Genomic DNA, 14,952 nt, shown 5'->3' on the forward strand with positions numbered 1-14,952 from the left:
CCTAGTAATTATGGAAAATTCTGTATGTAATGAATTGAATGGAAGGTATTTATACTGGGCAGGGGACTAGAGGAAGAAGACCAAGTCATATGCCTTGAATTAATTTTTATTTATTATTAAAATTTATTATTTAATTGATATAATTATAATTATTATCAACGTCAACCATAAGTCCATGAGTGTAAAGTATTTTCAAACAAATGATGATTAGTTAACTAAAATTGAGAGGTTAAAAAGTCAATCTAACGATTTAACAGCGTGGTATTCAAAAAAACATTATAATTATAGCTGATTCGTACATTATTATCAAATATAAATTGTGATATAAACTGAATCGATGCATTAAATTAATCGAATCCCTTTATTTATAGAGGTATTTACTTAATCCTAGCTTTTATCTAATTTAAGAAACTCAATCCTACTAGGAGGCAATGCCCGTGCGTTGCACGGCTTTTCTCAAATTTCACTATTTTGAAATTCGTGTTCCGAATGGTTAGAGTCATGGCGGGCGTTGGTTGAAAACATATTAACCTTGAAGTGGAAGTTGATGTTGGTCCCATTATGCAATTGGTCAAGTAGAATTTTGTACATATGTTTTGTTTGCCACTATGAAAATCTACACATTCGGGTCATATGTACTAACCATGAAACAATATATAAACAAAAGTTTAATAAATGTGGCCAAATGAGTTAACAAATGATGCTAAAATAAATTATAAGACTTACATATTCTAGTACGATTCATAATATTAAAACATTAATTAACTTTACAATTTACCATTAAATTTTTGAAAGTTTCTCTTTATGACTTCATATGTAAAAATAAGTAGATACATAATAATTGGACTACATAAAAAAACTTCTAAATATAAATATGAACCGCTACGTATTACTACACCACACAATTTAAAACGCGTGAATAGAATAAAATTGGAGGTTAATAACATTGAATAACAATTGATATAAAATTAACAATTATTTATTATATATTAACTATTATAATAAAGATATGTAACACCACCAAGAGTAGTAAACTTTATAAATTTTTCAATAACTGTTATCTTTTTATTTTTCTTAATTTAAATTTAGTTATTATAAACATTCAGTCATAATAAGTAAAAATTATATAATTAGTTTCAATCTTTTCATTTTTTTTATCATAATTTTGTCATAAATTTAAAATTAAGCTATGACATAAATAATAACAATAGTTTCAAACTTTTTATTTTTCATATTTACATTGATAAATATCGTTGCATATATATATATATATATATATATATATATATATATATATATATATATATATATATATATCAAAATTAATTAAATAAACATGATCTATGGATAAAAAATATTACACCGATAATATTCATACTTATATAAATTATAACTAAAATATAATAATAAAAAATTATTATTATTATTAATCATAATCGTAATCATATTCATAATTATAATTATGAATTATAGTCATAATAATATCATATATATGTATATATAATTATTTATATAAATTAATTAAATAAATATTATCTATATATTTACATGTATAAAAAATGTAACACCTATAATAATCATATATTTATATAAATTATAACTAAAATGTAATAATAATAGATATAATAATCGTAATCATATTCATAATTATAATTATGAATTATAATCATATATTAATCATATAAGTTATATAAATATAATATATAATAATCATAATATCAATATATTAACATTAAAAAGAGTTCCGGATGAATCGATCCAACATAGAGTCAACCACGTTTCTTCTTGCCTTATCTGCGGTTTACAATATTTTGAATTTGGTATTTCTTCGATACCTACAAAAACAAAAAAACATATATTATGTTTAATATATATATATATATATATATATATATATATATATATATATATATACACACACTATATCTACTATAATAATCTTTATATCATTTCTTTTTCCTTCCATCTTAAAAATATTGAAAATACAACATTTGTAATATGGCGTGCTCTTTTGTATAATTGATTTGGAAAAATGGAATGAAGATAATATATTTATAGGTTATAAAAATAACTTACGTTACTTAGAATATGAAAGGTTTAAATATTTATTGATCATTAATTACTTAAAATTTATTTATGACGTTTTTATTTAATATGGTCATTAAATTTTTTTTTTACCTTTTTACCATAATAGTTTTTAACCTTTTTACCCGTCTATTAAATTAAGTGGGTAAATTTTATTGAGTTAATCGTATTTAATACACCATACTTATGATTCTAGGACTCAATTACTATAGATATAGATAGATACAATTACTTTGATTACAAGTTGTTTACAATAAACTAATTATAAACTAGATATAATTATCGGCTATTATACCCCCATAGTCAAAGTGGGAGGTGGACGGACGTTAAGACTGTCACGAAAATCATCAAATAGAACGTGAGGAAGCCCTTTGATGAATATATCAGCAATTTGATAGCGAGAAGGAACGTGAAGAACACGAACCAATCCTTGAGCGACTTTTTCACGAACAAAGTGAATATCCATTTCAATATGCTTAGTACGTTGATGTTGAACCGGATTCTCGGCTAGATAAATAGCATTGATATTATCACGATGTACAATAGTTGCCTTTTGAATAAGGCAATATAGCTCAAGCAGCAGATTACGAATCCAACACGTTTCAGACGACATTAGCAACTCCACGATATTCTGCTTCAACACTAGATCTAGAAAGAGTGGGTTGGCGCCTAGATGACCAGGAGATCAAGTTATCCCTAAAAAACACACAATATCCCAATGTGGATCTGCGAGTGTCAGGACACCCACCACAATCGACATCCGTATAGGAAATAAGACTCGAAAGAGGAGACTATATATATATATATATATATATATATATATATATATATATATATATATATATATATATATATATATATATATAGGGGCATGATCAATGGGGAAGTAACCAATCGGGGGGAAGCAAATTTTTTTTTTCTTCGTTTTTTTGGAATTTTTTTTCCGGCATCAAGATCACACGAAAATATGAACATTTAGAAGAGACACTTCGTGATGAATGTTATTATTTAGGCGGGAAAACGATCGACAAAAATAACATTCAAGATAATATTGTTCGTGAAGAATATGAAAGTTTTTTTTCTTCATGTTTTGTGAAGTAAAATTTAGCCCGATTTAGAGTTTAGGGTTTAGGGTTTGGTGTTTTGGGTTTATTCCATAAACCCAAAACACCAAACCCTAAACCCTAAACCCTAAACTCTAAACCGTTCGTGTTAAAAACTAAATCTAAATCCTAAATCTAAACCCTAAATCTAAACCCTAAACCCTAAATTTCTAAACCCTAATATCTAAACCCTATAAACCCTATTATCTAAACCCTAATATCTAAACCCCAATAGCTAAAACCTCAACATACGCTCAAAAAACACGATAATTGTTATATATTACTTCTTCGAGCGTTTTCCCGCCAAAATAAAAACATTTATCACAAAGTGTCTCTACTAAATGTTCATATTTTCATCCCATCTATAATGTTCGTGAACAAGGTTTTTTCAAAAAACGAAAAAAAAAGTTTTTGCTTTCCCCCGCTTCCCCCCGATTGGTTACTTCCCTCTTGATCCTTCCAATATATATATATATATATATATATATATATATATATATATATATATATATATATATATATATAAGAATCCTTTTCAACGCGAACATGTGAGCCCCGGTGGGTGCATGCATATGTAAACAGACTTGTTGAACTGTATAAGAAATGTTTGGACGTTTTAGAGTAAGATACTGGAGGGCTCTAGCTATACTGCAATAAAAGGTCAGATTCTCATACGGTTTTACGATCTTTATACTTAACTTTGCGTTTGTGTCTACGATGGTAGCGGCAGGATTGCAATTTGGTATCCCTGCACGCCCGAGTAATTCCTCATAATACTTTTGTTGGGAGAGAAATATGGTATGTGGACGTTGTGTGACTGAAATATCGAGGAAAAAAATGAAGTGGCCCTAAATCTTTCATAACAAATTCTAATGCCAATAAAGTCATGAAGGATTGTCGCAGTGAATTAGATGATGTTGTGAGAATGATATCATCTACGTATAATAAAAGGTATGCCGTATCTTGTCCATGCTTGTAGATGAATAATGGGTGATTAAAGTTGCTATGCTTGAATCCAATTGTAGCCACGTAGTCTGCAAAACGCTGGTACCATGCACGGAGAGCTTGCTTTAAACCGTATAAGGACTTCTTTAAATGACAACCATGATCTGAAAATTTATAGTTTGAAATCCCATAGGTCGATGCATGTACACGATTTTCTGTAGATTAGCATGTAGAAAAGTGTTTTTGATATCAAGTTGATGGATGTGCCTTGACTTGTTAAGAGAGATACTTAGGACAGCGTGTATTGTAGCCCGTTTAACCACTGGACTGAATGTCTCCCCATAATCAATGCCAACCTGTTGAGACATGCCATCACAAACAAGACGAGCTTTATACCGCTCAAAAGAATCGTCAGATATCTTTTTATGACAAAAAATCCACATAGACCGTATAATATTCATGTTATCATATCGAGGTACAAGTTTCCAAGTATTACTCTGAAGAAGAGCGTTAAACTCGTCTTTCATGGCATTTCGCCAATTAGGATCAGAAAATGCATCTTTGGGAGTTTTTGGAATCGGAGATAGAGTAGAAACATGGAGAGAAGTAGAAGGTGTCGAAGATTTGGCCATGCTTCGAGTGGTCATACAATGGCGAGAGGTGCGGGGGTCGGTGTTTAAGGTATCCGTGATGGAAGGTATAGAAGGCGCGGAAGGACTCGAAGATGTGAGTAGAGGGTCAACATTTGTGGATTTAGGTCGAGGAGAATAAGTTATAAGAGGGTCGGGAGCGTGTGATTTGTTTAGAAGGTTGAGAGTAGAAGTTGAGGGTGTATGTTGCTCAACGGTATGGTTGTTTGTGTTAGTCGTAGGTGTAGATGTAGATGGATTAAGTATAGTATCGAGTAGAATTGTATGGATTGGATCGTTTAAGAAGTTGTATTTGAGTGAGGAAGGTGGTTTTATTTGAGAGAAAGGAAAGATAGATTCGTTGAACACGTCATGAGAAGAAAAAATTATCTTCTTAGTCGAGAGATCAAAACATTTGTACCACTGATGATTGGAGGGGTATCCAAGGAAAACGCATGGTGTAGATCGAGGTTGGAGTTTGTTGATGGTGGTCGAGGGAATTAGTGGATAACATAAGCATCCGAAAACTCGTAATTGGGAGCATGAGGGAATGTGGTTGTATAGATATTGAGTAGGACAGGTATTGGAACGAAGTTTGGAGGGTAAGATGTTCAAGAGATAGGTAGTCAGTTGAAGTGCGTGATGCCAAAAAGAATGTGGTTCCGAGGATTGAGCTAAAAGTGTACGAATGATATTAATCATAGAACGATTTTTTCATTCGACTTTTCCATTTTAAGAAGAGGTGTGAGGACACGAGTATCGGAAGGTCATGCCGTGTTATGTGAAGAAATTTTTAATCATACTATTTGTATAATCGGTTCCATTATCGCATTGAAAACTTTTAATTTTTGTGTTGAATTGTGTATGAATATAGGTGAAGAAATTTTTAAAGACGGAGAAACTTGAGATTTGGAGCCTAAGGGATATGTCCAAAGAAAATTAGTTTTATCATCCAAATATAGTATGTAATAACGGTGACCACCTGAACTAACAATTGGGGAGGTCCAAAGATTACTATGCAAAATATCAAACGGTAACTAAGCAGGGTTGGACCTGGGGTGGGGCTGGAGGTGTAACCGCACCTGGGCATCATGAAAGAGATGACATCATGTGTTCAATGGTTATTCTTGAGTTTTTACAGATTTGAGATGTGTAAGTGTGTAAAAATTAAGTTTTAAACAATTTAATTATGTTATACGATAATTATACTTATATATATAGTATGTTTAGATGGTTAATTTTTGTTTCTTGGCGCAAACTTAAAAGTTTCATTTAGGTTTTATTGGGTTAGGATGTTGCAGAGAATTTTGAGGAAAATTTAGGAAAAGTGAATCCATGATCAATTAACTTTTTTGCTACTTACCCCTTCACTATTATTCTAACTTACATATTAACCCTTCTATTTAGATTACATTATTTAAAACTTTTTTATTAATACTCCATTATTGTAATTATATACGAGTAGTAATGTATGTGAGTATATTAAGGAATTAAAGAACACTTTTGTACTTGTAATACAAAATAAAATAGGACCATATAATGTACTCGTATGTTATTTAGTTTGTGTCAATTTAAATCTAGACTAAAAGATATAGTTTAAATTAATAAATTAATAAAAAAGTATTTTAATATTAATATATAAGCATATTTGAAATCTAATTGAATGAATATATTAATATTACTGTGATATTTTTACAAACTAGAATACGTGAAATATTTATTTGATTTATTAATTTTGTTTGAGAATCATACAATCACATATGATTGGATCTTACAATCATATGTAATTGTCATGACAATCACATGTGATGGATCCGCCAAATCACATTTAATTTTAATTCTAGCCATTGATTATTTTAATCTAAAGGCTGAGTTTTAGCTCTTGGTTTTCAAACAAAATTAAGGATTTAAATGAATATTTCCCAATAGAACATATGTAGCATGTATTAATAAACCTTGCAAGTTGACTTGAAGTGAGATTATATCTTTTTAGTGTCTATATTCTTCTATAAATGTATATTATAACATAAATTCAGTTAAATAAAACATAAAATTTAACACAAGGTTATAACCATTTATTTATACATATATTTATAAAGATAGTATAATAGTACTATTCGCTTACATAAATTAAAGGGGCATATTTTTATATTTACGCACCGGGCATCAAAATTAACAGGACCGGCCCTGTAACTAAGTAATATTTGTGGAATCGAAAAAGGTAATCTAATGTGTTTACCAAGAATACAAGAATGAAAAATACTAGATGATATCTTTTTATTACATGAAATAAGTGATTTATTACTAAGAGAACGTAAAGTAGATGTTCCTGGATGTCCTAATCTACGATGCCATAAATCTTGTGAGAGTGACACGAATGCAAACGGAGAAATTTATCGAGTTTTGGAAAATTGTGTAAGTGGATAGAGGTCCCCGACACAGTTACTTTTAATAAGAGGTATCCGCATCTGGTAGTCCTTCACATCAAAACCAAACGGATCAAATTCAATAGATAAAGAATTATCTGTTGTTAATTGACGAACAGATAAACATTTTTAATTAAAATAGGTACATGAAGGACATTATTTAGGTGTAACGGAAGATATGGGTGTGAAAGATGCATATGGGCCTCACAATGATGTAAAGAAAAAAGAAATGTGGAGTTCGTTGGATGATATTATAAGTAAGATTGACTCGTTTGGGTTATGTTTGGACACTTTAATGAAGTAAGATGCCAAACGGATATGGTAAATTGTGTTTTTCATCACGGTCGAGCGTCACGTTTTAATGACTTCATTGCAAGGAGTAACTTATTTGAGATCTCGATTAATGGGAAAAGTGATATCAGCTAAAAAAGTCACGTTTCTACCCCCGATAATAGCCCCATTCATGATAAAGTAATTGACTTTATCATATAAATAAGCATTTATTTGCTTCATTCGGTATATTTTGTCATTACGAAAGCTATGTTTCAAGAATCACTAAAAACGGATGAAAAACGAAGAAAAACGAGCGAAACCGGCTAAGACAATTCACTCGCGTTTAAATTTCTTATTTTATAGATTTTGGAAATTATGATTTAGTTGATCCTATTTTGTAGGTACTCAATTACGAATGCGTGGGCGAAAGAATCGCTTAAAACGGACAAGAAACGAAGAAGTCATAGTGAAAACGATGAAGACCAAGTTACGACCAGCCTGCCATCATCTAGCCCACGACCTGCCAGAGTCAGTTTGTGCCTATTTAAAGGCCATTTGCCATACCATTTTCAAAACATCCCAACACCAAAAAACACTCTCAAAAATCATTTATATTTTACTTCCTTAATTCTTGTATATATATTTTTTTCTTTTAGAATTTCTCGACTTCCTCTCTCTGGGTTATCCCAATCAATCCGGGGAGAGGAAAGCATGAGACGAGTTAGGAAATAGTTAGTAATAGTAGCTAGCTTGGTACTGTAATGCTTTTGGATATTCAAGAAGAAATATGAATGTTATTCTGCTCGCATCATCCGGTACTATCTACCCTTTTTCCTCTATTAATTTATCATAATGTTCTTGTTTGAGGTTTGTGATTTATTAATATTAGAAATGGTTATTACCATGATTTGTGAGTAATTACTTGATTGTTTGCCATGATTTAATTGAGGATGATTATCGTTTTGTATTCACTTTCTGTCTATGATATTAAACCTCGTTATTATCGTCCTTCCACTAATAAACGTGATTAAAACCTTTTATAAAGTCGACTATTATAAAGGTAATTAATTATTTGTGTTTATACATTGGTCAATGTATGAGCCCATCGGAAATACTATAAAGTACATGAAATATTACCATAGGACCAGATCAAGACATTGGTCAAGAGTATAAGACTCGAGAAAATACTATTACAACAGTAGAGTATAGTGTTGATGTACTAAAGGGCCACTTGGACATGGTCAAGTTTAGAAGCTATGGAACCACTATAAGTGTAGTACATTATGGAAACTCTATATGATAAGTACATTATAGGAAACACTGAGAGTGAAGTACATGGTGAATAACTAAGGGATTTATTGGGTAGATTTAAGTAAGGGCTAGTTTAATTCACAAATGGTAATTCAACGCACTACAATACAAACTAGGCTAATAAATCTTTAAGGTTGACTAAAACCATCAGAGGTTCTAATTTGTCTATACACCTTTAGATTTTACCAAAACCATTGACATAAAGGAATTCGAAACACAATAATAACCACTCACTTGGGTGATACACTAAGGTGTTAAGAAAGGTTGGATTTTATACGTATATGACTATGCTACTTTATTCGTATGCCCATGATATGCATTGTATCTAAGATGGGCCGCTTGTATCCTTTACCGAATAAGCTTCGGGAGTTGAGCATAGTTCATCCGATAAGAATCACGATAACCTAGTTCCTCGTGACATGCTAATCGAGAAATCAATTAGTAGGGAATCTAGTTTTTACACCAAGGTATACCTATCCAGGGAGTGTCTCGCAAATCATTCGGACACTACGTTAACCACGTATTCTCTGTCCTCGCCTGTTGCATGCTAGCTATCTTACTTTAAAGATATTGCTTTATTATTTTAATTGCAGTTATAAAAACAAATCAACCCAAATATAGCCTTTGCACAATTTGATATTCCGGATAAAGTGGTGTATAGAATAAACTGGTTAGACTTAGTTGTTGGATTTTCCAAACATTTGCCAATTTATTGGACCAAAAGGATCCTGTGTGTACCTGGCCACTTGTCTTGGATACCAGATTGTGTATAGACCCCCATCTTAATCACTATTATCTGAATAAGCTCCGTTTTGAATTCGACCGCTCAAGGAACGACCCTAGGTCATACTTGCCCTTGCTAACCTATAGGAAGGAAGAATATATATATAAGCCCAACATATATAAATTAAAACAACTAGCACTCTCCTGAGACTTGTTTTGTCGACCTCGTTACAAGATAAACGTAACTGACTTTTTGAGCGATATAAAAAAGATTCACACGTGTTAGCGACGATGGTACCAAGTTTAGTAAACTTTATCATTTCTGAGTAAATGATAAGTTCATTAGTCTTTGGGTTGATCTCTATGTTGTTCCATTGGATCGTAGGGATTTTGATCATTGCCCGCTCTTGCTTAGGGATCGGGTTATTGATTTCGGTCCTAAACCTTTTAAGATCTTTGATGAGTGGTTCAAAAGGAAGGGGCGGACAAAGTGATTCTTGAGGCATGGAGTAAAACGGTGAATGGTTCTAGAAAAGATTGCATTTTTAGAAATAGACTAAAAAACGTTAAAAACGATTTGAAGATTTGGAGTAAAAGAGAATTTTTGAACTTGGATGCGGAAATAAACGAGCTAAAGGAAAAGGCTACTAGATTGGAGATTTTAGCGAATCAGGGACAATTAGTGATATTGAACGGGAACAATGGTTGGAGACTCGTAGACGCTGGATTAAAAAGGAGAAAATAAAATCGGGCATGATGAAGCAAAAGGCTCGTATCCTTTGGATCTTAGAAAGGGATGAGAACTCAAAATATTTTCACTCCACTCTTCGAAGAAAATATAGTAAGTGTAATATTTGAGGTTTAAACATAAATGGTTCATGGATTGAGGAACCAAGTGTGGTGAAAGACAATATCCTGGAGCGTTACAAAAAAATATTTGGGGTTAACAATATAAGCAGACCCTCATTGTGGCTATATCTTGAATGTGCTGTTGGATCTTCTTCCACTGTTGGGCCCTCTGATAACAGTGCCGCTGTTGGGTTTGGCAGGCCTGATTAGTACTTGCCCAAATATCATAACCATGTTGGGCCTTCTGCCTCAGTTGGGCCCTCTGATAACAGTCCACTACAGTAGCCTGCACGTCCTTTCGGACCTACTGTAAACAGGTTGTCCATCTTAGAATCAGGTGCGTTAGAATAAAAATTTTGAAGTTAGAAATATGGGAGGCAGTCAAAGATTGCAGTAGTACAAAGGCTCCCAGTCCGGACGGATTTAATATGGGATTTTATTAGAAATTTTGGTACACTATTAAGGATGGTTTGTGTGATGCAATTAATTTATTTTGGGAAACTGGGGTTATTACTAAGGGGTGAAATGCGTTTTTCATCACATTAGTCCCAAATAAAACGGATCCTTTATGTTCAAATGACTTCCAGCCAATTAGTTTGATTGAAAGTTACTATAAGGTTATTGCGAAGCTTCTTTCAAACCGTCTTAAAAAGGTGGTCCCTAATCTCGTCGGTTTCGAGCAAAGCACGTTTATAAAAGGAAGGAATATCTTGGATGGAGCTCTTATTGCCAATGAGACACTTTTGTTTTTGAAACGCAAACGGATTATAAGTTTTATTATCAAAGTTGATTTCGAGAAAGCTTTTTATTGTCTCAATTGGAATTTTTTATTAGAAATAATGGGAACTATGGGATTTGGGTCAAAGTGGAAAAAGTGGATAATTTCGTGCTTTAAGTCGGCGACTATTTCAATTCATGTCAATGTGTAACCTACAACTAGATTTAAGCTTGCAAGGGGAGTTAGACTGTAGTGACCCGAACTTTTCCATGTTTATATATATTAATTGAGATTGATATTTACATGATTAAATGTTTCCAACATGTTAAGCAATCAAACTTGTTAAGACTTGATTAATTGAAATATGTTTCATATAGACAATTGACCACCCAAGTTGACCGGTGATTCACGAACGTTAAAACTTGTAAAAACTATATGATGACATATATATGGATATATATATATATATATATATATATATATATATATAGTTAACATGATACTATGATAAGTAAACATATCATTAAGTATATTAACAATGAACTACATATGTAAAAACAAGACTACTAACTTAATGATTTTTAAACGAGACATATATGTAACGATTATCGTTGTAAAGACATTTAATGTATATATATCATATTAAGAGATATTCATATATGATAATATCATGATAATATAATAATTTAAAATCTCATTTGATATTATAAACATTGGGTTAACAACATTTAACAAGATCGTTAACCTAAAGGTTTCAAAACAACACTTACATGTAACGACTAACGATGACTTAACGACTCAGTTAAAATGTATATACATGTAGTGTTTTAATATGTATTTATACACTTTTGAAAGACTTCAATACACTTATCAAAATACTTCTACTTAACAAAAATGCTTACAATTACATCCTCGTTCAGTTTCATCAACAATTCTACTCGTATGCACCCGTATTCGTACTCGTACAATACACAGCTTTTAGATGTATGTACTATTGGTATATACACTCCAATGATCAGCTCTTAGCAGCCCATGTGAGTCACCTAACACATGTGGGAACCATCATTTGGCAACTAGCATGAAATATCTCATAAAATTACAAAAATATGAGTAATCATTCATGACTTATTTACATGAAAACAAAATTACATATCCTTTATATCTAATCCATACACCAACGACTAAAAACACCTACAAACACTTTCATTCTTCAATTTTCTTCATCTAATTGATCTCTCTCAAGTTCTATCTTCAAGTTCTAAGTGTTCTTCATATATTCTACAAGTTCTAGTTACATAAAATCAAGAATACTTTCAAGTTTGCTAGCTCACTTCCAATCTTGTAAGGTGATCATCCAACCTCAAGAAATCTTTGTTTCTTACAGTAGGTTATCATTCTAATACAAGGTAATAATCATATTCAAACTTTGGTTCAATTTCTATAACTATAACAATCTTATTTCAAGTGATGATTTTACTTGAACTTGTTTTCGTGTCATGATTCTGCTTCAAGAACTTCGAGCCATCCAAGGATCCGTTGAAGCTAGATCCATTTTTCTCTTTTCCAGTAGGTTTATCCAAGGAACTTAAGGTAGTAATGATGTTCATAACATCATTCGATTCATACATATAAAGCTATCTTATTGGAAGGTTTAAACTTGTAATCACTAGAACATAGTTTAGTTAATTCTAAACTTGTTCGCAAACAAAAGTTAACCCTTCTAACTTGACTTTTAAAATCAACTAAACACATGTTCTATATCTATATGATATGCTAACTTAATGATTTAAAACCTGGAGACACGAAAAACACCGTAAAACCGAATTTACGCCGTCGTAGTAACACCGCGGGCTGTTTTGGGTTAGTTAATTAAAAACTATGATAAACTTTGATTTAAAAGTTGTTATTCTGAGAAAATGATTTTTATTATGAACATGAAACTATATCCAAAAATTATGGTTAAACTCAAAGTGGAAGTATGTTTTCTAAAATGGTCATCTAGACGTCGTTCTTTCGACTGAAATGACTACCTTTACAAAAACGACTTGTAACTTATTTTTCTGACTATAAACCTATACTTTTTCTGTTTAGATTCATAAAATAGAGTTCAATATGAAACCATAGCAATTTGATTCACTCAAAACGGATTTAAAATGAAGAAGTTATGGGTAAAACAAGATTGGATAATTTTTCTCATTTTAGCTACGTGAAAATTGGTAACAAATCTATTCCAACCATAACTTAATCAACTTGTATTGTATATTATGTAATCTTGAGATACCATAGACACGTATACAATGTTTCGACCTATCATGTCGACACATCTATATATATTTCGGAACAACCATAGACACTCTATATGTGAATGTTGGAGTTAGCTATACAGGGTTGAGGTTGATTCCAAAATATATATAGTTTGAGTTGTGATCAATACTGAGATACGTATACACTGGGTCGTGGATTGATTCAAGATAATATTTATCGATTTATTTCTGTACATCTAACTGTGGACAACTAGTTGTAGGTTACTAACAAGGACAGCTGACTTAATAAACTTAAAACATCAAAATATATTAAAAGTGTTGTAAATATATTTTGAACATACTTTGATATATATGTATATATTGTTATAGGTTCGTGAATCAACCAGTGGCCAAGTCTTACTTCCTGACGAAGTAAAAATCTGTGAAAGTGAGTTATAGTCCCACTTTTAAAATATAATATTTTTGGGATGAGAATACATGCAGGTTTTATAAAAGATTTACAAAATAGACACAAGTACGTGAAACTACATTCTATGATTGAATTATCGAAATCGAATATGCCCCTTTTTATTAAGTCTGGTAATCTAAGAATTAGGGAATAGACACCCTAATTGACGCGAATCCTAAAGATAGATCTATTGGGCCTAACAAACCCCATCCAAAGTACCGGATGCTTTAGTACTTCGAAATTTATATCATATCCCAAGGGTGTCCCGGAATGATGGGGATATTCTTATATATGCATCTTGTTAATGTCGGTTACCAGGTGTTCACCATATGAATGATTTTTATCTCTATGTATGGGATGTGTATTGAAATATGAAATCTTGTGGTCTATTATTATGATTTGATATATATAGGTTAAACCTATAACTCACCAACATTTTTGTTGATGTTTTAAGCATGTTTATTCTCAGGTGATTATTAAGTGCTTCCACTGTCGCATACTTAAATAAGGACGAGATTTGGAGTCCATGTTTGTATGATATTGTGTAAAAACTTCATTCAAGAAACTTATTTTGTTGTAACATATTTGTATTGTAAACCATTATGTAATGGTCGTGTGTAAACAGGATATTTTAGATTATCATTATTTGATAATCTACGTAAAGCTTTTTAAACCTTTATTGATGAAATAAAGGTTATGGTTTATTTTAAAATGAATGCAGTCTTTGAAAAACGTCTCATATAGAGGTCAAAACCTCGCAACGAAATCAATTAATATGGAACGTTTTTAATCAATAAGAACGGGACATTTCAGTTGGTATCCGAGCGTTGGTCTTAGAGAACCAGAATTTTGCATTAGTGTGTCTTATCGAGTTTGTTAGGATGCATTAGTGAGTCTGGACTTCGACCGTGTTTACTTGAAAAATGATTGCTTAACAAATTTTGTTGGAAACTATATATTTTTAACATGTGAATATTATGTGATATATTAATCTCTTAACGCGTTTGATATTATGTGATAGATGTCTACCTCTAGAACAAGTCCCATTGACTTACCTAATAATAATGAAGAGTCAAATGTAAATTGGAATGATTCGTGGACTGATTCACAAGTTCCCGAAGAGGAACCGGAAGAAGAGTCGGAACCGGAAGAAGAATCGGAACCGGAAGAAGAATCGG

This window comes from Rutidosis leptorrhynchoides, chromosome 5 (assembly GCF_046630445.1).
Source record: "Rutidosis leptorrhynchoides isolate AG116_Rl617_1_P2 chromosome 5, CSIRO_AGI_Rlap_v1, whole genome shotgun sequence".
Lineage (NCBI taxonomy): Eukaryota > Viridiplantae > Streptophyta > Magnoliopsida > Asterales > Asteraceae > Rutidosis > Rutidosis leptorrhynchoides.